The sequence below is a fragment of the Rhinolophus sinicus genome, linkage group LG04, assembly GCF_036562045.2.
Source record: "Rhinolophus sinicus isolate RSC01 linkage group LG04, ASM3656204v1, whole genome shotgun sequence".
NCBI lineage: Eukaryota > Metazoa > Chordata > Mammalia > Chiroptera > Rhinolophidae > Rhinolophus > Rhinolophus sinicus.
Window position 1 is genome coordinate 88,599,567 of NC_133754.1, and position 22,527 is coordinate 88,622,093.

A 22,527-nucleotide genomic window follows, 5' to 3' on the forward strand; every position below is an offset into this window, starting at 1 on the left:
TGTTGCAGGTTTGTAGCAAAAATCGGGTGAACTTTCCTCGGTTCGCCGCGTACAAACGATTAACCTCTGGCAGCCCCAAGCCGTCCCTTCCTTGCCTGCTGCCCACCCGCACCTCCCCGCGATTCCAAAGGCCGTGAAATGTTTGGCATCCACACCTGCATTTTCTCACTTTGTTGTGGAACCGACTCAGTGGGGCACAGAAATGTTTAGTGGACTCTATCTTTGTGATCTGAATTCTTTATCTTTCCCAGACCTCACCCAAGGGCGTTACCTGACTCAGACTTGCCTTGTCTTCTCCTCCTCCCTTGGAAGGTTAAGGCCGGCCCTGCCTAGTCCCAGAGCAATTCAGAGGAAGCCTTTTGGCAGATTTGTATTTCATACATCTCTCAATCCTAAAACAATGTTCCACTGTTGTGCAGAGACTTGGACAAAACTCACGTGCATACCTGCCTGATTTTTTATTCAAGGCAAGGTAATTGATCGTGAGTCTTTGGTAGTTTTCTGGAGGAAAAAAAGTTAAGAATATAGCAAAATTATATTTTTAAGGGATTTCACATACAACTAATTCGAGAGAGAAAATGGCCCACTGTTATTGGGTTGATGGCTGTGTCAACAGATGACCCTTTGGACAAATGGTTGATCTTGTACCCTTCTCCCACCCCACTCTACCCTGGTTCAACCGGAGATGTGGGTGCTTTAGCTGTATCAGCTCTGCCCAGGGTCAAGTGTGAAGAAAGTAGGTTGAGTCTGAGGTCCTTGGGGATTTGGCTCTGCTCAAGGAGGTGGTCTTGTCTCTTAGACTCTCCATAGAATTGTCAGTCAAAGAGAAACAGCCCAAGGCCTCAGACTCTTTCAGATCATGTATTTTTAAGAGTCATCCTGGACTGAGCAAGAAATGCAGTTCAGACCTCTCTCTGCTTAGGCATTCTGAAATTCCAGTGAAAATGAATTATGTTCAATGGAGAATAGGAATAGTTGAGTTCTAATTCTGGTAAGTTCTGACCCTAGCTAACTTTACGACTTGCAACAACTTATTTCAACTCCTTGGGCCTCACCTGTCCAGGGATCAACTCCTTAGGGTTGACTGTGAACTGGCATGGTTTTGTAGATTTCCTGAGACACTACAATTGAAGACTAAGGAATTCTGGAAGCAAGATCTGGAGGATTATACATGATGATATATGGATCCTTCTTGATTCTCATTTTGTTATAATAGAATGGTGAAAAAATACTCAAGGCATTTTGCACTAGATAGAATTAGAGAACAAAACAAAATTCTGAACAATACTATTAAACAAGTTAGGAAACTGAGGCAAAGAAGGAACAAAGGAGTTTGACAGAACCCAAAATTAACACAATCCGCTTCTCCCCCAATATTTCTATTCTAAGATTTTTGAATAAAAGACCATTATTTTGTGTACCAGCAGTAGCAACAGTTCAAAATCAGTTGGCAGTCTGGGAATAATCTGGTTTTGTTGCTCCTTTTTATCTGGTGTGTCTACAAAACTGTAGTACACAACAGCAGAGATAATAAAGACGCTGGATCAAGACCAAACATAGCAAATCCAGTCCCATGATTTATAAAAGGTTGCCCGTTGACCCTGAAAACTAAGGCGTAGGGGAGGAGAAGGCCATGACTCAACAAAAGAAAGTTAAAAACATAGTCGTAAGTTACCATTAACTATTGAATGTAAGAGAGAGTCTTAGAAGATTTTTTTTCCTCTTTCACATTGATTTTGAGAGAGTAAGAAGACTATTTTTAAAGTGATCACCTCGATTTCCATGTTTGTTTTTCTGCCTAACAGGAGGGAGGACAAAATAGAGTCAGCAAACTAAATTCAAGAATCTTAGGTCTTTTAGATTTGTGTGGTATGCTTGGACAGAGATTTCCTTTCTTCAGGTTCTGTTTCCATGCCTCCTGTGTATTCTCCTTCAGGTTGAGCAGGATGATTGGAAAAACATTTTTGCAAATACGGGGCCCTTAGTGAAACAACATCTCTGAATATGCCCTTTGAAATGTTCTCTTAATGCTTTCTCTCTTACCCCAGCTTGTGGCTGTAGCTGGGCATTTTGTGGCTTTGTCTCGGCTTTTATAAAAGAAGTGTTTCTTCTAGGCAAAAGGTGAAGGCTTTGACTTGCCTCTCTTCAGACTTAAGTAAGCACTGTTTTTCTCCTTTATAACTTTGATATCCTTTATTGTTTCTAAATGTCTTAGCTCCCAAGTTTATATTTCTTATCGCCTCCTTACCTCAATACCATGTACGTGCATGTTTTTCAATTATTTTCTTTTATACCACGCATCCTTTTCCATAATGAACTGGCTAGATGAGGTTTGTTGTTCTTGTTGTTTTATTGTTGGTTTTTTCATCTCAGAATCTTGGGCTGTAATATGCCAATCCTTTGGGGATTATCCTAATAATAAATGCAGTTCTCTTTTGATTTAATTGATTGTGGCATTTGGAATTTTTATTTTATTTTCTTTTGATTGTGAAAAGACTGGATATGCTCCACACTGGGTGCTCCAAACTTCTAGTTGCCATGTATTGGTTTCCCTCCTCCAAGTACGGCTTTCTAAGTGCATCCATGCTTAGAATATGTCTCTTCACATTTAAAAGGTGGGGGGAGAGGAATAGAAAAGGTGAGAAAAAGAAATTTTTTTAAAAATGAGAGAAATGGCAGAAAGGCAGAAAGAAAAGACACAAAGACAGTCCAGTGAACAGAATCCAATCAGAAGACCGGAACCCTAGTCTTGCCTTAACCTTCTCATGTCTCATATTTTATGAGTAGTACTTAACACATAAACCAACTGTTCGTAGCATGACGCTGGAGTCTAGAATGACCTGGAGTGAACTGGTGAGGTTTTATAGAAGAGATAGGATTTTAGTTGGAGGAGTGAAAAGGATTTGGTGAAGTGAAAGGAAGAAGAAGAACAGCCTGAGTGGAAGAAATGGTATGAAGAAGACCTAGACCAGGAGACACAACTAAGCAAGGAAAAGAGCAGAATCTGGAAAAGGGTGTGTGCTGGTTAATTGTGGAGAATAACAGCTGGATGGGGAAGGTGGAGCCATAGGTCTTCATGTCTGTTAGAAGGAGTAGTGTGGAATTTTTTCTGAGGGGATTGCCAAAAGTTTCTGCAAGTAATATAGTTTGTTTTTTTGTTTCTGTTTTTGTTTTTGTTTTAAGGCTCTCTAAAGATTAATCTGGCTTTCTGGGTGAATGAGAAAGAAGGAATCACTAAAAACAAATTTCAAGACCACCGAGACAGGTTCTCTTTCTTTAATGAGGGTAAATGACTCTTTTATTTATATTAGAAAAAAGGATACCATATAAACCAACATTACTAGTGCAAGTAATAATGTATAATAAACCGTATGTGTGTGTAAGTCAAATAAGGTAAAAGACATATGCACAAAGGCTGACCAAATATCATAAAAGATCTGCCCTATTCCAGTCAAATCTTACCAAGTGTTGGGCTTAGGACTTCCAAGCAAATGGCACAGAGGTGTTGCTGTTACAACCATTATTTTTGCAACAGAGATTGTGGGAGGACCCACTAATATTTCTCTATCATGACTGCATATATACCCCCCCAACATACAGTATGCGTGTACGTGAGGTTGTATGTGTATGTGTATACTCTAAACTTTTCAAGGCTCTCTATAACCAAACCAACCTATGTCCCAGTGCACTCTCTCTCTACTCTATTCTGGCCTTCAGTATAGGAAATTTGCCCTGCTTATATCCTTATCAAAATCACTATTCTAATTAATACAGAGAAAGCAGGTAGTTTGCCATTTCAAATCCAATTTTATTATAACAAAAGAGGAATATGAAGTTAGTACATTCTTTCAGTGAGTTTCTTAGATGTTTGATTAAATTTCCAGACAGTTAGTTCCATCTTTTGTACACTTTTCTAAAATGAGATAAATCTGACACATAGAGTAGGACACATACAGAATCCCTGAAAGCAGACTCCATCTAACACTGATTTTTAAAAATGTATTAATTACCCTAGGATCTAATTAGAAGTACCCGTGTGATCCCAAAATATTTTTTTCTTTCTTATTTTTAAACCTTTTCCCCACAACTGTGACAAAAACAATGCTAAATTTATGTGAATTCCAGTGAATTATTTAACATTCTGGCACTTTAATGAAATAAAGGAAAGAATATTACTTAACCCTACCTCTGAAAATATTGTTTTAAGTGTAGATACGTTCCTTAATGGAATATGTGGCAATATATGTTATCTCCTGGAAATATTTTCATAAACTTAACTGCTAAAAAACTTTTTAAATTAATTTGTCTAGAACCTTTATGAGAATGACTGAGACAATCTAACTATGGTTTCATACACCACATCTCTAAATATTTTGTATTTAATCTCTAAATATTTTTGTATATAAAATATATTTCATATATACTCATTAATTACATCTAAGGCATATTTGTAATTTAAACGTAAGTCAAAATAGAAAAAAAAGTGCTAGGCAGGAAATCAAAAAACAAACTTAGCTGTCTTGGGACACTGAAATTTCTGAAAACCATAAATGTGAAATGTCATGTTCTCAGACTTAATAGCCAGAGGACTTTGCCCTGTGTTCAAAGAATGTTCTAGCTAATAGAATCAAAGTCCTGGAAAAAGACTTCAAGAAGTCTTTCGATAGTTTTTTTCTGTCTAGTTCAAGAACAGATTGTAATCCAATCTGATGGGAAGGTCGTGCTTATTTAGACAGACTTTTTAAAGCCACAACAAAATTACTTTTCTTATGATTATTAAACAAAAATATTCAAAAATCAAAGAAAAACTTGAACTATTTTGCTCTCCTGAAGAACTGTTATCAATGGAACTGTGGTCAAAAGTCATTAACGTGAACTTTCCAGCTTTGGACCCCAAGATACATTGCATCTGGCAATAGTTATTAATCAAGAAAGACATTCATAAAGCAGCATAATTAATGGCATAAGAACAGTTAGGGCTTTATTCCACATTTGGTCTTCATTGCTTCTAGGCAGTAGCTCAACCCAAACCCAGCCATAGCTACTGATGAGGAAGCTATTTCATTTCCTGTTAACTCAGAGATCATGTCTTAGATCAACATGACAGTTTATGCCCAGCTAAAGCTCTCTACCATACCCCTTAGCCTTTAGTGGACACAAAGACCTGAGAAAGGTGCCACAGTGAGATATTGACAAATAGACCCTTAGAACCCAGTGGCGTAGTATCCTCTGTTGCCCGGGCCAGACTCCCAGGGCAAGCAGAGGCAGGCCTTGTACTTGAGAGCTATGTTTCTCAAACTTGGTGAAAAATTGCAAGATCTTTAGACTAGTGAAATAAGCTAGTTCCCTTCTCTTGGCTTCTGGCCCAATACTGTCTATTTAAAAAATGTTTAAGATTTGTTTCGAAGTGATAACCTGTAAAGCAAATTGGCAGGTTATAACCAAAGGAACTCCAGGTGTGATAAAAGTATAAGAAATGAACTGTGCTGTGTAACCCATGCCAGGGACCAAACAAGGTCATAAAGAAGTGTGTTTAAGAGCCTCCCTGTTGTAGATTGCTCCCTACAAAGTACTCAGATAAAAGAAGGAGTTGTTTTATTCCCCAGTACATACTGGGCAAATCTGCCTGGGTCCCAGGGCAGTTTAACCAACATGCAAAAGGATCTGAGAAATAGGAATAAGCCCACCAAAGCAAGATAAATCTACTTGGATTTTTACTTTGAGTCTGGTATCATCAACTTCCTTCTTCTTGGAATCATTGCATAACAGGGAAGACTTATGCCTAAGAGAACAATAGTTTGTACTTTGAGTAGGAAAGCATCTAAAGAGACTGTTTCTATATAATTTTTCATGTAGTTTTCCTCTGAAGGTTTGATTTATTAAAACTCCAGAGAACCAAGATCCAAATATTTATGTAAAAATCTCTTATTTTATTTTTGTGATTTTCCTTAAAGGGTGTTTCAGACAGATAAAATAAGAGCAGAGCCAGGATATATCTTCTGAAGTCCAAAAGAAAATCAGACATGTTAAGTATACTGAACGTGGAAGTTTTCTCCTTAGGATATTCTTGGGGCTGGCTGATCACATGGCATTAAAGGCCTTTAAAATCCATCTTGAGAAAGTACCTGATCTAAGCCAGAAACAGCATGTTTAACTGTCATTTGCTTTAAGAGACCATACAGAAAAAATATATACCACAAAGAAAAAAGAAATCTGATAAGATGCTAAATGATATACCAAGAAAATGATCTGCCTTTGGTTTCATTAGTGAAAACAGCAAATAAATAAAAAAAATAGTATCTTCTTCACCTTTCAACATGCTCAGCTCAGGGCCATTCTTTTAGGCAGAGAAGGATTGAAGGAACAAACAATAAGGTAACCCCTGAAAGAACAAAATTGCATAGAACTGCAAATAAACCTCTAGTCAGTAAACAGGAAACAAAAATTGCCAGTAGTTCAAGAAATACCTGACACTCAGGAACTTTCGTAAAGTAGTCTAGTTTCAGTTAAAGCCCCTTATGTCATGAAAAGGGGGGGGGGGTGACACCTCAGTATGGCTAATGCACTGTTCAGAAGAGGACTACTGCTCTTCTTGACTCTTCCAATGCCTTGGCTCTCAGTGCTGTGGGTTAAACCACCAACAGGCATGCTGCTACAGATATACCATAACTAGTTTTTCCTTTCTTTGGTTTAGTCAGTTTTTAAACTTTGATACTCATTTCTTTCTGAAAGTGAACTAACTGCCTTTTGCAAAGAGAAAGATGATACTGTGCAGGCATAACAAAACATTGTGTTATAGTTATCACCAAGAAATAGCATGCCCATCATTCTGAGACACCACAGTTAATTTTATGAAGAATTAGAGTGCATATAACAGAAACAAACATACGTATACTGACAGGAGTTTTAATGGCATTTAATCAATAAAATTCGGTTCAAATTTTAAAAAACGATTTGCTGTATAGTACCTATGCACTTTACAAAACTCACATCCAAAATAATGGGGGTGAAAAAGGTCCCTTGTTAATAACAAGTAGGTGGGTGGTTGCAGAAGACTGTGCAAAGATACAGAAAATAAAGGAAGAAGAAATTGAATGAAGAGGGTATGGGGTATGAGAAGTGGAAGAAAGGACACATGTCATTAAGAACAAGTAGTTCTGTGAGGCAAGAATTCAAACTAATAAATCCTGTTGCCTAATGGAATGCACCCAAAAAGAAAATAAATAGCTCAGTTGGTTGAAGACAGATTTCCAAGAAGTTTTTCTTATAGAGCCCCCAGGGAAAGCCAGCATTTCAGAAGTTCTGGTATCCATGATCAAATGGTATTTTCACACAACTGAGAAAAGAAGAAAGACCAGCACACTTCAAGTCATGACATAATGAAGAAGATAAAATAGCTACACTGAAGTTAGCCCCATGCCAAAATGCACAGAACAGAAAGGTTTTGCTCCGAAGATGCTGCTCTCTCATTTGGGGAGTTTTTTCCCTACACCAAACTGAAGAATGTTACTTCCAGTAGGCTCCTTCTGGGAAGACAGTGAGGAAAGTCTCTCTCTCTCTCTCTCTCTCTCTCTCTCTCTCTCTCTCTCTCACACACACACACACACACACACACACACACGAGAGGAAGTCAAAAGAACGTTTTTGGTCTCACACATCCTGTGCTTTTTTTCAGCTGCTATTTTGAAAGATAGACATTACATTTGTGGTTGAGGTTTTTTCCTAGGTTAAAGAAAAATAAAACAAAACAATATGTTCCTGAAGAGAAGTGCGAGGGAGCTAATGACCTTGGAAATGCAGCCTGCTTTCCTTGTTTTAAAAACAAAAGGAAACAAAGAAAGAAACCTATTTCAAAAAAAAAAAATGAAGTTTGAAAAACAGTGAAGGCCTTGCCTCTATCTCTAGTGCCCATGGGGCCCCCAGCTAGTTCTAAAGTAACCTGAACACAAAGACACTCTGTCAAGTGGCATCTCTGAGCAGAGACGGCATGCCTTACCCGTATAGCTGCATTCCGTTTGTAGGTTTCATTCAACTGGCATTTTATAGACAGGACATCTTGTTCAACTCAGGTTTTAGTGGAACTAGAGTGTTTCCATGTTCTTAACTAGATCATTGAAGCCAATTTTATTGAGGAAGCTAGCAGAATTTTCTTGTGGATTTGAAGGCACCCCACTTTACCACTGGGTTACTTATACACGGCCCTTTGGTTTCACATTGGATACCAAAGATAGCACTTAGTGCTAATCCAGGAACCCTGTTGTCATCACACTGGACACAACTGAAGCCCATGGTCTCCTGATAGAGCAGAGAATTTGAGAGGTGTACAGATCCTGAGAGATCAACCTATATGGAACTGGTGGGGGCAGTGGGTAGAAATGCCTGCCAATCCACATATTATTGAGACTCGAGAAATTACTCAATGTGGCTGATAACATACATCGAAGAGTGTTGCAGAGTGGTTTCCTTTACATAGTCGACAATGTGCTTGACGTGTAATGGCACCATTAGGTTACAATTGGAAGATGAAAAGGGCTCTACGAGCTCCAGATGTGTGATTCTTAAATGCCCCAATAACTGAAAATGTGTTGATTGGCATCGTATTTGCTCCCAATGGCTTCTCTACCAAATTATCACAAACTTGGTGGCTTGAAACAATAGAAATTTATTCTCTCACAGATCTGGATGCCGGAAGTCCTGCGCCAGAATCATCGGACTGAAATCAAGGTGTTGGCAGGGCCACGCTCCCTTCAGTGGCTATAGGGGAGAATTCATTCATTGCCTCTTCCTGCTTCTGGTGGCTGCTGACATTTCTTGGCTTGTGGCCTCATCACTCAAATCTTCAAGGCCAGCATCTTCAAATCTTTTTCTACTCCTTTTTTCCCCTTGTCCTCCTCTTTCTCAGCCCTCTCTGTGTATGGAATCTCCCTCTGCCTGTCTCTATAAGGACACTTGTGACAGCATTTAGGGCCCACTTGGATTATCTAGGACAATTTCCCTGTCTCAAGATGCTTAACTTAATCATGTCTGCAAAAACTATTTTTCCAAATAAGGTAGTATTTACATATTCTAAGGATTAGAACCTGGTATCTTTGGGGTAATTACACAGTTTACTGTAGGCATACACTGTATTCTCTCTCATACACATGGAAATACACAATACCTACACTATTCTAGAAAACATCACTGGGCTCCTTGGAGAACTTTAATTGATCAGTATGTACTTACTGAGCACCTACTCTATGCAAAGTTACAATAGAAAAACAAAAGGAGTATGAAACATGATCCCTGCCTTGGAGTAACTGACAAATACAGTTGCAAAGACAAGACTAATAACACAAGTGAAGCAAGTAGAAACTCTGCCAAGACAGAGGGTATTCAAATGGTATAGATTATAAGTGTTATACAGGTTCAAAGAAAGGAGATCTATATTAAAAAAGAACAGAAAATGCGAATAATTTAAAAGTTGTAGTTGTTTAGAGATAATCTACATGTTTTTCACTATTTGGGGAATTCTCATGTAAAATTACTTGTAATACCTACAAAATACTATTGAATAAAAAAACTAGATGATAATATAACCTTAGTTGTATTATTGACTTTCACAAACGGTTGAAGCAGTGTCTTTATTTACAACCTGTCACCTTCATTATCAGAAAATGCAGGCTGCTTTCCAGGCTGCTGGTATTAACCATGGCATTGTTGATGATACTCCATTATGACATACAGATTGTTTTGTAAAAGATGAATTTCTTTAAACATGCAAATGTCAGGCGTTCATAGGCCCTCAGAGATCCAGGAAATGAGAATAGGCATAAAAAAATAAATAAAACCGGTAGCTATTTTTGTACTTTTCTAGGCTAACAGTTCTAATTGCCATCATTGTCATCAAAAGGAGAAATAAGAAGGCTATTAAGAGATGGTCTGATTTGCAACACATTTGTCCAAAAACAAAACAAAAATCAATTAGAGAAAGAGTGGAAAGAGAGAGAAGCAGAAGCAAATTTACTATCATGGTATTAGGAGAAATTGATTTGGGAGTAAAACAGTACAAGCGAGAAACAAGATCCATATGTGATGGTAAAAACTACATTAACACATAAAATATTAACAGCATTACATCTACGTATTCAAAGAAATAAAGCAAACAAATGCCTAAACAAAAACTAACGCAGAAATATAGGAAGAAATAAATATAAATATATTTACAATTAAAAACTTTAAAATGTCACTGTCAAAATGGCAGATCAATCAATTAATTATGTAGCTGAAGAATGTAATAAAAATAATAGACATGGAGCAAAATGAATAGATTTTTTCTTTGAAAAATAGATGAGATTAAAGATGCATAATAAACACAAAAGACCATAATTCTGAAACATATCATTTTGTCTACAATACAATAACAAAGTTGAATTGAAAAGTAACCAACTACCTGGAAAGCACAGAACACTCTCTTAAATAACATCTGGAGCAGAGAAGAAATCAGAGCTATTGATGAAATAGGGTTTATTACCAGCAACAAATTGTATACACTTGAAAGTGTTCAGTGAACATTGTGGTTGATGGTTCAACATCCATTCCATGCCAATCATGTTGCAAGGGATTTGGTTTTGAATTGAGTACATACCCAATTTTTGCCAATGAACATAAGTCAGTGAAGAAAACTGTCTTGCTTCTATGAGAAAATCAAGAGTTTTCTTCCAGACTTGCCATATTGGGGTATGATGCTTGGGATTATTTTGCCACTTTGTTACCAATATTAGTAAATCTAAATGCTGGATAGAACCTGAATCTTTTTTTTTTTTTTTTCACTTAGCTTTTTTGTTTGTTTTCTTTGGATAAATACCCAGAAGTGGAATTGCTGGGTCATATGGCATCTCTATTTTCAATTTTTTGAAGAAGGGCTCATACTGTTTTCCACAGTGGCTGCAATAATTTACAATCCCATAATAGATCTTTAATAGATTTGCGCTCTCCACTTAATCAGATCTCTACTCAAATGCTACTTCCTCAGAGAGGCAACTGTTGACTATCTCAATTAAAATGGTACCCTACACCAACATCATCCTCTGTCCTCTTATTCTACATTGTTTATTTCTATTTTCTAATAATTGTTACTTTTCAATTACAGTTGACGTACAATATTATATTAGTTTCAGGGGTACAACATAGTGATTAGACATTTATATAACTTACGAAGTGATCACTCTGATAAATCTATTACCCATCTGACACCATACAGTTATTACAATGTTATTGACTATATTCATTATGCTATAATTTATATCCCCATGACTGTTTTGAAATTACCAATTTGTACTACTTCGATCTTTTCCCCTTTTTTACCCATCCTCCCAAACCCTTCCCATCTGACAAAAAATGTTTTGTGTATTTATGATTTGTTTCTGTTTTATTTTTTTATTTTGTTGTTTAGATTCCTAAGTGAAATCATATGGTATTTGTCTTTCTCTGTCTGACTTATTCCTCTTAGCATAATACCCTCTATGTCCATCCATGTTGTTGCAGATGACAAGGTTTCATTCCTTTTTAAAGCTGAGTAATATTCCACTTCTTTATTCATTCATCTGTTGACGAACACTTAGATTGTTTCCATATCTTGGCTATTGCAAATAATGCTGCAATGAACATATGGATGCATATTTCTTTTAAAATTAGTCTTTGGGTTTCTTTGGATAAATACCCGGAAGTGGAATTATTGGGTCCCTCTTTGTCTCCTATTATTGGCTTTGTTTTAAAGTCTATTTAGTTTTGTAAAGGTATTGCTAACACAGCTTTTTGTTTTTGTTTGTTTCCATTTTCATGAAATACCTTTTTCTATTCCATTCCATTCTGTCTGTGTGTGCCTTTTGATTTGAAGTGAATCTCTTGTAGGTAGCATATGTAAGATTCTCGTTTTCTTATCCTTTCAGCTACCCTATGTCTTTTGATTAGAGCATTTAATTCATTTACATTGAAAGTAATTGTTGATAGATATGTATTTTATTATTCACATTTTTTATCCTTTTATTCCTTCTTTTTAAAGAAGCCTCTTTAACATTCTTGTAATACTGGTTTGTTGGTGATGAACTCCTTTAGCTTTTTCATCTGGGAAGCTCTTTATCTGTCCTTCGGATTCTAAATGATAGCTTTGCTGGGTAATCTTGATTGTAGGCCCTTGCTGTTCATCACTATGAATATTTTGTGCCACTCCCTCTGGGCTACAAAATTTCTGTTGAGAAATCATCTGACAGTCTTATGGGACCTCCCTTGTAGTTAACTAACTGCTTTTCTCTTGCTGCTTTTAAGATTCTTTCTTTGTCTTTAACCTTTGACATTTCAATTATGGTGTGTCTTGATGTGAGTCTCTTTGGGTTCATCTTGTCTGAGACTCTCTGCACTTCCTAGGCTTGTACATTTATTTCCTTCACCAGTTTAGGGAAGTTTTCCATCATGATTTCTTCAAATAGGTTTTCCATTCTTTGCTTTCTTTCTTCTCTTTCTGGTATCACTATGATGTGAATGTTGGTACACTTGATGTTGTTTCAGAAGCCCCTTAAACTATTCTCATTTTTTAAATTCTTTTTTCTTTTTGCTGTTCTGATTGGGTGTTTTCTGTTAGCTTATCTTCCAAACCATTGATTTGATCCTGTGCTACATCTAATCTACTGTTAAGTCCCTCTAATGTATTCTTCAGTTACTGTGTTTTCATTTCTGCCTGGTTCTGTTTTATGTTTTCTATCTCCATTTTTATGTTTCCTATCTCTTTGTTGAAGTTCTCCCTGAAATCACTGAGCATCCTTATAACTAGTGTTTTGAACTCTACATCTGGTAGATTGCTTGTCTCCATTTTGTTTCGTTCTTTTTCTGGAGCTTTGTTCTCTTCTTTCATTTGCAAAATGTTTTTTGTCTCCTCATTCTGGCTGCCCCCCTGTGTTTGTTTCTATGTATTAGGTAGAGCTGCTATGTCTACGGGTCTTGGTGGAGTGGCCTTATGTAGTAGGTGTCCTATGGGGCCCAGTGGCACATTCTCCTTGATCACCTGAGCTGAGTTTTCCAGATGTGTCCCTTGTGTGTGTTATGTGTGCCCTCCTGTTATAGTTGAGCCTTGATCGCTGTTGGCACATCAAAGAGAGGGATCACCCTCAGGCTAATTGGTTGTGAGGACTGGCCATGATTACAGTGGAGGAGCTGTTATTCAGGGGCTGACCTTATGGAGCAGGAGATGCTTTAGAAGAGCTCCGGTGCCTGCCCAGTCTGCCCTTTCATTGTGTTGTTTGTGGAGGCGGTTGGTTGGTGCTCTGATGTGGTCTGTAGGTGGCCACTGGGTGTGTTTGTTCTGAAGGCTCTTGGGAGGTGCTCTGCTGCAGGCCAAAGTCAGCCACTTCCTGTGTCTTGTCCTGAGCCACTTGGTATGACCTACAAAATGATGATTTCCACTTGTGCTAGGCTTGGAGTTAGCCTGGGAGAAGCTAACCTGTGAACTGAGGTGGCTTCCCCTAGTGCCTGGCTTTGGGCTACTTGGCAAGAGGTATGGTGCATGCTGAGGCCAGATGCTGCTTATTTGTAGTTTGAACCTTTGAGAGATTTTAAGAAAGTCTGTAGCATGAGCCAAGACAAGCCCTTTGTATGGAAAAGTCACTGGTTTGGGAAAAGTCTCCCACAAGTTTGCTGAGGTAGGGTCTCAGGGAATCACCAGGATAGGGCAAATGGTGTTAGGGTGATGGAGACTCTGACTTGGTGCCCACCTGTGCCTAAAGGCTGGGTGGGACAAGGGCTTAACAAAGGAACAATGGCTTTTTCCAGCAGCTGTGTCTGGGAGAAAGCTGCTCCTCCAGCCCTCATCTTGAAGGTAGACAGCTTAGTTCCTCCCCATATGTCTCTAATGCCTTTCAAGCTGCTACCCCTACACTAGAGCTCAGAGTAAGTGAGTCCGTCAGCGAGTAAGTCCATGTGCAGAACCTTTAAGAGGAGTACCTGGGACTCCAGCTGCACTCTGTTTCATTCAGCCACAATCTCCGCTGGTTTTCACAGTCAGAAGTTGTGGGACTTCTTTTCCTAGCACTGGAACCCTGGGCTGGGGAGCCTGGTATGAGGTTGGGACCCCTCACTCCTCAGGGGAGACCTCTGCAACCATGGTATCCCTCCTGATTTCTGACTGCCACATGTGGGTGTGGGTGTGAGACCGGCCTCTTCTTCATCCCCACCCCTCTTACCGGTCTGGATGTTGCTTTTTCTGTGTGTCCTTAGTTATAGGACTTCTGCTCAGCCAGAATTCAGGCAATTCTCAATGATGGTTGTTCTGTAGTTTAGTTGTAATTTTGATGTGGTCATGGGAGGAGGTAAGCACAGCATTTTGCCACTCTGCCATCTTGACTGGAAGCCCTGACCCTGGGTCTTTCATGGTATTAGTGAAATGATAAACTAACCTACTGCAGATCTTTCCCTACCTAGGTCTCTTATTAAATTAGTTAAGCTATTTCTTCTTAAGTAAGTTTTTATTGAGCTTTCTGTTACTGTACTGGAAAGAAACCTTGCTGATACCAAGCATAAAAGTAAAGAACATGTATATGTCTTTATGCAAAACAAAGCAACAAAATAGAGAAACAAAGTAACAAAAACAAACCAACAAAATAGAGAACATATATAAAAATACTAATCTGATACGAATGGCTAACACCTAAACAGGATTTACTGTGAGGTGGGCATTGGGCTAAGTACTTTATATACATTAATTCATTTAATCTTCACAATAGTCTAATGACATAGTTACCATTAGCATAAGTAGTAAATGACAAGGAGTCTGTTGATAATTTGCTTGTGATTGGCAGAGCCAGGATTTGATCCTAGATAGTCTAATTCCAGAGTGTTCTTATACATTATGGTATACTGCTTCTAACTTCTCTATATTTCTCTCTGATTTAAAAAAAAAAGTGACTGTTTCAAATAAAGAATTAAACAAATATACGTCAACATTTAAAATTACACTTGTTAAAAGAGATATGTACACTGTCTCAGTTATCTCTTGTGAGGTAACAAACCAGCTCCAAATTTTGTGGTTTAAAACCATATATATATATATATATATATATATATATATATATATATATATATGAATTTAACTTGGGTTGAGCTCAACAAAGATGTTTTATCTCTGCACACCTCGCCCCCAGGGCATTAGCAGGAAAGGCTAGTTTGGTCACTAGTGAGTCAAGCTGACTCATGCACATGGTTAGCAAGTTGGTGCTAGCTTCGTACTGATCTCAGCAAGGACTGTGAGTTGTGGTTATAAATTCTGCTCCACAGTTGCTTGGGCTTTTTCATAGCAAGGTGGCTCAGTTCTACAAGCACCTGTATCTTTTTGATATACTTCTTTTGGCCCAAACAGATGCTGTATTGCATTTTATAACCTAGCCTTAGAGGTCACACAGTGTCACTTCTGCCAGCGTCACAAAGCCACAAAGCCATCAAGAGGAATAGCACTGTCAATGGAAGGAGTGTCAAAGAAGAAGATATGCAATGGTTTGGTTGTTACAGACAGAATTAGGAAAATACAACCTGCCATTCTTGCTTTTATACTTACATGCAAGAATACAGACAGGAAGTCAAAAAGTGGGAAAATGCAGTCACAAATGTAAGAAAAAAAGAAATGCTAATTTTAAAACTTCCAAAAGAATTAAAAATTTTGAATCTAGTGTTTGGCAGGGCTGAAAGTACATTGTAAATTGTTCAAGTTTTTTTTAAAGTTACTTGACAGTATTCATACTTTTTGATACAATGTAAAATATTATTAATTCTTAATCCTAACAAGATGTAAATAAACATGATTCCATCCTGAATAATAATTATGCGGGAAGTATGGGTAATAAAAATGACAACTTTGTAGACTTGAAAATATAAGTAAACACCTACCACACATATCACACACACATGCACACAGAGTAATTAAGCAGCAAAAAATTAGTATAAAATATTATAACTCTATAGCATGTATAAATATATACTGACAGATTAATAGTGAATATGGAGCAATAGAAATAGAATTTCATGGTCTTTGTGTTTTTTTCCATAAATTTGCTTAAATGTATAGCATGAATAATTTAAACATGCTATATTAATTAAATATATTACACATTCCAACAATCATAAATACAGTACATTAAAGAAAGAACATAAAATAGAGCCATGCTACTTTATCCTATATAGGCTAATACTATTTATTTAAAATGTCGAATATTTAGTTAAGAATAACTTGCTTGCTTTTCATTATTAGAAGAACTCTTGGGCTACTCATATAAATTAGAGGATCATTGGTACAACTTAAAATAACAATCTATGAAAGTTAATTCTCCACCCCACCCCCTTTTCTCATTCATGGTGGAGCTATCTCTCAAAGAGATAGACTTGAGAGGGCAGACTGTGAAGAAAGGACTCCCTACTCACCTTCTTCTCCAGTTACTCAAAATTACAAAAGTTATAAACACAAAAAGGAATTCATACTATTGCTTGAAAAAAGCAAAATATGCTATTAGTAGATCTGAGTTTCTCAAAAATTCTAGAAATATTGAAAGCATATATCATGAGATTAACAGAACAAACCTCAGTTTAAAACTTAGTGGGGATTGTAACCAATGTGACACATTGATGAGGATGTTGACGGTGAGGGAGGCGGTGTGTGGGGGTGGGGAGGGAGTGTGTGAGAACTCTGTACTTCCTGTCCAATTTTGGTGGAACCTGAAACTGCTCTAAAAATAAATACAAAGTCTATTAATTAAAACAACAACAACAACAACAACAAAACTAGTGTGTCAGAGACTTTGGACATAGGAGTGGCTCACGGAATATTGAATGTTCTAAACTAAGAGACATTGGATGAAGGAGCAGGAGAGTTCTTTGGGAACTGCAGTCTAAGTCGAAGGCAGTAAAAGCATTTACCTCCAGGATATTAGATACGGAAAGGGAAGGACGTTCTTCAGAGCTCGACTTTTCTGCTGGGGGGTGGGCCATACCGCTCCCATTAGGGCAAAAATTGGTTTTAGGGTGGAGGGTAGGGGCAGAGGAAGCCAAAAACCTTAGATATTACGATAGCTTGCATACTTCCAAAGGGCCACAGTAAATAAACAGATGTACAGCGTATCTGTGGTACTACAATTTCATGAGGCTTAGGCAATGATGGGGGAAAGTGTCTAAAAAGGCTTTTTAGGAGGACAGTAATAAAAAAAGGTTGAAAAACATTGCTGCAGAGAGTAGTGAACTGCAGGAGGACTGGGAGGGGGTGGGGAGCTCCTCTCAGCACCTCTGCCCTGACCCATCCACAATGACGAGGGAAAAGCTCCTGGGAACAGAACCAGCTCCCACAAACAGGGATGCTCAAACACAAAGAGGCAGCAAACCAAGAATCACCATGCTTTTAAGGAAAACCAACACCATGAAAGACAGGCACCAAACTCAATAAATAAAAGCATGCCTGCCCAAGAAAAGTTAATCAAGCAAATAAGATTTTAAATTAACTATAATCAATAGCCTCAGAGATGGGATACAACAACCATAACATCAGGCAGGTTTTAATTAAAGAATCGACTGTTAATCTTGAAAACAAAAAATATGATCATTGAAATAAAAGTCCCTAGTAGGTAAACCCAATAACAAAAGAAATACATCCAAGTATAAATTAGTGATCTGTAAGAAATAAGCCAAAGAATTCAGCCATAACAGAATATACGAGAGACGGAACATACTGCACGAAAAAGGATCAAAATAATAAATTAATGCATTTTAATTGTAGTACTGCATTCTTTTTTGTAAAAAAGAAAAAAAACAATTGCACTACGTATAGATGTGGTGGGTAGTTTTTTTCTAAATTGAGCCTGCAGCTGGTTTGCACAGTTTACCAAGACCCTTTTTCTTTCCTTTCCGTTACTGTGCCATTGCCTAACTGTGAGTAGGATTGTTGGTTTTTCTGTTTTTTGTTTTTGCCATTACACCGTGAGATCTTAGCATCAATAAACAGGTTTGAAATGATTCAGTAACTTTCTCTAACTTTATTGCACAACAGTGGTGAGTAGAGCACTGAGTCAGTTAAAGAAGAAACAGTTTGTCTTAGGTCAGGAGAATAAGAACCGCTTTAATAATAGTATCCCTCAAACCACATATTTACTGCAGTCGTTAATTATAATAAGAAACTAATTATCCATATGTTATAGCTTAGAAAGTAGAAAGCAGAAGTTACATGACCTTTCCAAATCAGTCAAATGAAAACAATTAGAATATCCTGGAATTCCTAACTTTCTGATACTCCTTTAGACCTCTACAATGGACTTGTGGCTCAGATAGACTTAACTAGTCTGTGATAAAGATAATAGCTAATATTTATTGAGCACTATTATATTCCAGACACTGTATTAGTGCTTTACAAGTATTAACTCAGATAATCCATCCATAGGACATCTACACAAGGTATATGTGATTATCATTATCCCCATTTTACAGGTGAGGACACTGAGACAGAGATGTTCCAGTAACGTGGTTAAGATTTCACAGCTAGTAAGTGCAGAGGCCAGTGTGAATCAGATAGTCTGGCTCTAGAGCCTGTGTTCGTAATTTTGTGTGTAGTAGAGACACTTGGGGGCTGGGGGCTTTGAAGAATTTTTTGGGGTCAGAGTCAAGAAATGAATTGTACTGTTGGGTAGTCCAGAGGTTTTAAGAAGAATTGTTGCTGCCTGGTGACAAATGCTGATTCTGCTTCCAACAGTTTAACTTCTATCTAACTCTCTTATTCTTTCTCTTGACTTCTTTTTTTTTTTTCCTGTGGGTTAATATCACGCCTAAGGAGGGGTGGCCACCACTAACAAGCTGGCAGTCTTCATGTGCTGAACAGTGTGCACACATGGAAAAGGAGGTTAGCCGTAGCAGAGGGAGGCTCACATATGGTGATCTTTCAAATTCCAAAGCAAAATATGGGAAGCCGAGTTTCATTCTTTTACCATATTGATGTTTTTTTTAACTTACATCTGTTATTGGTTTCGTTTTAAAGATTTTTCATAGAAAGATATATCTACTATACTAGCTAGTGACCACATTTTTCAAAAGATTATAATATATGCTCATTGTAACAGAACCATTGAAGAGTACAGATTTGTATAGAGCAAGAGTTTTTCACATGGATCAGAGATTTAAATGTAAAAATGAGCTCATAAGATTACTGGAAGAAAACATTGGTGAATTTAAATGATAATCTTGGAGTGAGGGAAACACTTAAAGCATAAAACAATATCCTGAAATGATGAAAGAAAATATCAATATGTTAGATTGCATAAAACTTTCTTATGAAAAAGTATATAAACTAAAATGATTAACAAAAGCAAAGGGATGAAATTTATAACAGCTATAATAAGTAGCAACTTAAAAAATATATACAAAGAGCTATTCAAATCAATGAAAAAAATAAAATTAAATGGAAAAGTGGGCAAAGGACATGAATAGTTTACAAAAAATAACTATCCATAAAAATGCTTTTACCTCACTCAAAAATATTAACACACTAATGAGAAGTAATTTTCATCTGATTACCAAAGGCTTAAAGTATTTTTAATGTCCAGTGTTGGCAAGGGTGTGAGAAAATAAGTATGCTCACCTCTTCTAAGTGGAAGTGGGAATTGATGTAGCCTTTGAGGAGGCAATAAAGCAAGATTTATAAATATTTTAAATTTTCAGACCAAGCAATTCTACTAGGAATTTATTTTATGTACATATTAATATAGACACAGCAAATTATATGTCATTGTGCCACTGTTTGATATAGAGAAAAACTGTAAAACCTAAGTGTTGTTCAGTAGAGAAAAGGATGAATAAACTATGATGCTTTTCTTTGACAAAATTCTATCCAGTATTTAAAATAAAGAAGCAGAGCTAAATGTGCTTACCTGGGAAAGATGTTCAGGAGATATGATTTAGTGAAAGCAGTAATTTGCAGTAGAAAAATCTATGATACAATCCTGTTTGTGTATGTGTGTTTTATAGTATATACATGTATTGATTAGGATGCTTTTGTTTCAAGTAAACAGAAAAGCATAAAATTTATCAGGTCCCATAATTAGAAGTGTAGAGGCCGCTTGGGTTTAGAGTTGGCTTTTGTTGTTTAATCCAGTGGCCCAACTCCCTGTTTCCCTCATTCTCCTGGCTCAGCCTCCTGTGCTGACTCCTCAAACTGGTTCTAGCAGTTCCGGGCATCACTTCCAAGTATGGGTCTCTTAAAGAGGAAACCCTCCAGCAAATTTCCCCTTGCATCCCACTGGCCTGATCAAGATCATGGCAGTGACTCATAGCCCATTCTCAGTCCAATCCCCGGGACAGGGAAGTATCCTAAAACAGTGGTTTAGGCCTGGATCTCCGAACCAGCGAAGGGGAAGGATTAAACATGATTTTCTGAGACCAATTACAGCTCACCCAAGGGGTGAGGTCAAGGTCAATCTTAGCCCCTCTCCCCCCGCAAAAAAACCCCAAAATAAAAAACAACAAAACGAAATGGCAACTGTACATGGAATGGAAGGGAGTAAAGAGCTATGGGGTTAGACACAAATTTTTATTTTTCACCCCTTAGCCTTCTACAGCATTAATTTTTTTCTAGCTGCATGTGTCTGACTCAGGATCACAGCAGAAATCATATGAACAGATGGCATATTCAAAAAGGATTTAATGAAGAGACTTTAATCAAGAGATTATTTACCAAGGTATGGGTGAGGTTAAAGAAACAAAAATAAAAGGAGAGGTGGCATGGTGAAGCATGCAGGGACTAGAAACCACAGGAAGTTATCCCTAGCCGTAGGCCTGAAGGGGCCAGAGTGGTGTGTGTGGGGGTGGAGGGAGCCCAGAGTGAGCTGGTGCTGTGGAAGAGGAATGAAGAGCAGTCACTGCTGGAACAGTAGTGAAGCAGCATGTTGTGCTTGTGTGGGGGAATAAGGAAATACCTGGTCTTGCCAGTCTCCAGATAGTGCTTCCCATTAGTCAGGCCCAACCAGAAACCAGAGGGAAATGGTGAGGCAATCTGTACAGATTAGCCTCTGGGACTCAGAGCAAGGAGAGAAAGATGGGGAATAGATGACTGCGGGGAGGGGAGCCGTGGGGCCAACAACCAGCATGACATATGTGACCTAATTGAAAACATTAATACTTTTTAAAATTAAAAAATGTGAGAAATCTTGTCACATGCTACAGCATGGATGAACCTTGAAGACATTATGCTAAGTGAAATAAGCCAGTCACTAAAGGACAAATACGGCATGCTCCTACTTACATGAGCTAACTAAAGTAGTCAAAATCATAGAAACAGAAAGTAGAATAGAGATTACTAGGGGCCGGAGGAGAGGGGAGAATGGGAAGTTATTGTTTAATAGTTATAGAGTTTCCATTGGGGAAGGTGGGAAAGTTCTGGATGGTGGTGATGGTTGCACAACAGTGTGAATGTACTTAATGCCATTGAACCATATAGTTAAAATTGTTATAGTGGTAAATTTTATGTTCTGTATATTTTACCACAATAAAAATAATAATAAAGAACAAATGTATAAAAGAAACCAGACAGAAAAGAGTATACACTGTATGATTCCATTTATACAAAATTCAAGAATAGGCAAACCTAACTGGAGGTGGGGGTAGAGTCAAAGCAGCAGCTACCTTAATATATGTGTGTGGGAAGGAAACTGGAGGAAAAGAAAAACACAGTGTACATTTCAAGGAGTTTGCAAAGGGAACAAACAGGGGTAATGTTAGCTAGAAAAGCCTAGAATGAAGGGTTTTTTTGTTGTTTTGTTTTTGTTTTTTAGGAAAAGGAAAGTCAAATGTATTTTCAGTTTGAGGAACAGATGGAGAGGGAAGGAAGACCACATGAGACAGGGAAGAGAAGGGTGACATCTGGAGGTGTGAGGGGAGAGGATGAAGAAGGGAGCGGCAAGGGGTATCCTTGGAAAGGTACAGGACACCTTGTGCATTGTAACTAGGAGACGAAGCCAGGCTGGTGAGGATCAGCTAAGTGAGGATGGCAAAGGGAAGCAGATTAAAGGTTTAAGAGTTGCATGGTCTTTATTTCACGATATTCCTAACCTGTTGGTTATCACCAACATCCCTGCAAAATCTAACCATTCTAGTCAATTTCTCTCACTCAAACTGAAAACCATCGCTTCAGAAAACAATTCTGTTTAAGTTTCCCTTGTCTGAACATACAGGTATTTGATTAGAGACCTCTAAGGTTTATTCAAGGCACAGCATTTTGTTTTACTATGGATGTGAATTTTAGAATAAATCAGTAGACAGATGTATGTGTTTTAAATTTCCTCTGTGTCCTCAATTTAGTAAATACAGCTGAGAAATAGGCATATTTATACCAAAATTGTGTTGGAAGTAGAGAGCTGCCTGCCTTCTTTGCAAAAATTCAGTTGTTCTTGTTGTTGTTTTTAAGTGAGAACTTTCTTTTCATTCCACAAAGAAAACTGCTTTCAGTCTTAGATGGTTAAATTAAATATATACATATGCACT